Below are 4206 nucleotides of genomic sequence, written 5' to 3' on the forward strand. Positions count from 1 at the left end.
TCCAACACAGAGCCATTAGCCATGTGCAGCATCTTAATTTTAAGTAATTAAAATTAAATAAAATTTAAAATTCAGCTCCTTGGTTGCAGTAGCAACATTTCAACTATAACATCAGACAGTGCAGACATGGACTGTGTCCTCCATGACAGAACAGTCTAGGGAACTGCACAGTTCTCAGTACGACAAGACTTAGGGCCGCGGATTTATGCTCTTTCTCTTCCACAAACTCTACCCTGCGACCTCCTACACATTCTGCAGCACTGGCACATGAGTTTCTATCCATACCTGTCAACTCTCTGTCTTTCATGAGGCCAATTCAGTACCTTTCAGAGAACAATGACAGTAAAGTCTTATCATTAAAAGTGCCTTGTTCTCTGACAGTGATCAGAAGGGAGAGAGGAGGGGATAATAGGGTGAAAGGGTGAAGGGCTTACAGGAACAATTTTAAAGGACATATGGACAATAACAAGGGGGGTTGAAAATGGGGGAGGGAGGCAGGGATGGCTGGGTGGTGGGGAAAGGTGGGAGGAAAAGGCAGAAAACTATACTTGAATAACAGTTTCAAAAAGTGTTTTAAAAAGAAAATAAATAAAAGTCCCTTGTTCTATACTAACCATCTTATAAGGTAGCTATTAGCAAATTTCTTTAACAATTGAAAGAATCAAGTGAAGTGATTTGCCTAGGCTACACGGGTAGTGGGTGATGAAGCCATGATTTGAATCCTGGTCTGTCTGACCCCAGCACCCTATGATTAACCACAGAGCCTGGAGCAGGGTTTTTCAGTCTCTGCACTACTGGCTATTTGGCATTGGCTAATTCTTTTATGTGGGGACTATTTCGTGCATTATAAGCTGTTGAGCAGCACCCCCCACTTTTAACTTCTAGATGACAGTACTGTTACCCATACACCATCCACCCGATTGGTGATAACTATAAATGTCTCCAGATATTGCCAAATGTCCCCTGTGTGGTGGAGGGCAGCAAGCTCATCCCTAAAACACACAGCTCCGGCAGTTAAAGTTGGTCATGTGGATGAAGAGATTCCTCTCAAAATATTGACTTCTTACTTTTTAGCAAGTGAGAAACAAGTTTACAACTAATCATGAGGTAAACCAAAAATAATTCTTTTAATCTCCTGTGTAATCCACCAGGCCAACTCCCCATCTGGGAAATGTTCTGTGGCCTCTTCCTTTCATGTTGGGCAGAGACAGACTCTTGGGTCGCTGACAGCCCAGATGCTCTGCAGCCCCAGTGGCTCAGTTAACACCCACATGCCCTGTTCCAGCTTTGCCTTGAGGCCACCTGGTTCAAACAAACAATGTCAGTCAACAGCACCTCAGTGGGAGGGAGCAGAGTGGGATTGAAGAGATACAGGAAGAAGAAAGAGCTAATAGCTGACCATTCAGTATAGCTATAGAGGCAGATCTTGGAAGATGGCAAGCTATTCTGAGCTATTTGAAAGGGCTCATGGCCTAGAAGTGGCTCCAAAACAGAAACAAGTCGTCTACAAGTGGTATTTCAGTCTTTATAATAATCACAGAATGAATAAGGCAAACAAGATGAAAACGCCATGGAATCTTCCTGAAGCAGCTCTTGCCCCACCATTGATTCAGCCCTATCATAACCCCAACTTTTCCTGCCTTTTCTTCGCTTATCTTTTAAATATGGTGACTACAAACACCCCCTAAGAAAAAGATTTATTTTATGAAGTGTGTATCCAAAGCAGCATTCACCCACTAGCCCCATGAGAGATGCTACAGATAAGAGTGTGTCACACAAGTTTGAGAAATGCTGACTACTATTCCCTTCTATGGGATGCCCAGTGCCTGTCAGCATGTGGGGGCTCTGAGAAGCCCCACAGCAAGGAAAGGTAGATTACAAGCACCATAAAGCTTCTGTAGCTAACTCATGCCTGGTAAGCATGAGGTGATCATGCCTACCTTTCAAGCCCTTTAGGAAAAAGTGAGATAGTAGATATGAAAGTACTTGTAAATGTTGAGAGCATAAATACAAGTATCTGGTAGAACCAAGGAAGATTGCTTTTTGCAAGGAAGCAGGAAAACTCTGAATAATTGAGTCATTGGGCTCAAAACAAACTTCACAAGCTCAAAGTTTTTTTTAAAGATTACTTTTCCCCATGAGAATATAAAGTTTTATTCTTTCTTACCAGAATAATTTGTTTAAAAAGTTATTTTAGGTTCAGAATTTCCGATGTTCTCCATGTCTTTCTTATGTGTCCAACTCCTGACTTTAATTAAGGATGTTACACTCAGCTCTTAAAGAGCAATAAAACCTAGAGAATGAGCAGTTAGAATTTATGAATAATGATCTCCTTAGGAGGAAATAGTAACCAGCAAAACTGCCCTGAAGTTGTTCCCTCCAGTTCCCTCCACCTTCCCTAGCTCTCTATCAGCTTCCAGGGCAGGAATGTGGCAAAGCTGTCTGCCTGCTGTAATAGAAGATAAAATCTTCATCCTCACCTATGCCACCTCTCAAAATACAAGCACTAACCATAGCAACAACAACTAAAGTTGCTCTGTGACAGTTGTTTTTTTTTTTTCCGAGAAGTTGCTATATACCAAATGTTTGTGTCTCTCTTAAAATCCATAAGTTGAAACCTAACCCACAGTGTGATGGTATGAGGAGGTGAGGCCCTTCAAAAATGATTAGGTCATAAGGGTGGAGCCTTCAGGAATAGGATTAGTGTCCTTACAAAACAGACCCTGGGGAGATCCTTCAACCCTTCCTGCAGGTGAGGACATTGAGAAGGTGGCCACCTGTGAATGGGACACCAAGTCTGCTGGCACCTAGACCCTGGGTTTCCCAGTCTCCAAAACTGTGAGAAATAAATTTGTGTTGTTTATAAGGCAGCAGTCTAAGTTATCCTGTTATAGCAGCCTGAACTGGCTAAAACAAGGAATTTTTATCCTCAGATCCAACCTCATACAAGGGATTAGTTAGAATTCAGAGAGTCCTTCAACTTGAAAGAGAGGGGGAAATTACATTTTTTTAGTAACCTCTAACTGAAATTTAACAGTTCCTTCAATTATGAATGAAGACAATACACCACACAGTGGAACTGGAAGTATCTGTGACTTTATAATCCATAAAATTGTTGATTTCTTTTGGTATCACATTAGAGTTGTTGTAGATGTCTTGAAATATTCTTTTCACTAACACAACTTTTTTTTAACAACTTTAAAATTATGGTAGCTATTGTACTCCTTAATAGCTCTTGCTATTTAGTAAGGAAAGAAATATATACAACTTTATTTGTTTAAATATTTTGATAACTGTGTTTGATATAACTAGTGTCCTTAGGAACCCTATGTTGTTTTATTTAATGCATTTTAAAATATTTTTCCTGAGAAGGGATCCATTGGCTTCATAGGTTGCCCAGGAGCTCAAGGTATAGAAAAGATGAAGAACAGCTAGTAAGCACTGTTATTATCCATTTTCATAGCCTGGGACACCGAGGGACAGAAAGCCTAAGTAATGTACCCAAGGAGCTAGAATAAAAAAACAGGTAGTCTGGACCCAGAGATCAGGCCCTTAACCAAGGCCCCATGGCTACTTCCTTGAAATTCTAAGGAAGCTCCTCTACTGGATTACTGAGTGCCATGGTCTCAGACAATAGTCCATGCTTCACAAAGCAGCCAGGTTTGCTCCATTAAACACTTTATTGCCCTCTTCTGACCTTTGTCTTTCTCTCCGAGGCCATCTCCTTCCTTTCTCTTCTCTCTTTTCCAGCCCCACTAGTCTCCTTTCTCCACCTCACAGCCTAAGACTTTAGGCTTTCTTCTGGCCAGACCACTCATCCTCCCTATACTTTCTTCTCATCCTTTCACTTCCACTTTCATGTCACCACCTCACTCAGGACTTTTGCAATTAATTTATCAAAGTAAATTCTCTATTTTTCTCTATATAGTTTACATATGAATCCTTTCTCAGTTCTGAATATAACAAATATCTTCTCCCAGTGTGGGCTTATCTTTTCACCTTTATAGAACCATTCAGTGAGCAAAATTTTTAGTTTTAATGAGGCAGTTGATTAATCTTTTCCTTGGTAGTTTGTGCTTTTTGTTTCTTGTTTTAAGAAATTATAACCAACTTCCAAGTTCGCAGAGATAGACTTTTGTATTTTTCCCTAATTTTTGCCTTTCACATGTAAGCCCTTTATATATCTAGAATTGACTTTGATGAAAA

The sequence above is a fragment of the Artibeus jamaicensis genome, unplaced genomic scaffold, assembly GCF_021234435.1.
Source record: "Artibeus jamaicensis isolate MK-2021 breed Jamaican fruit bat unplaced genomic scaffold, CSHL_Jam_final contig_3105, whole genome shotgun sequence".
Lineage (NCBI taxonomy): Eukaryota > Metazoa > Chordata > Mammalia > Chiroptera > Phyllostomidae > Artibeus > Artibeus jamaicensis.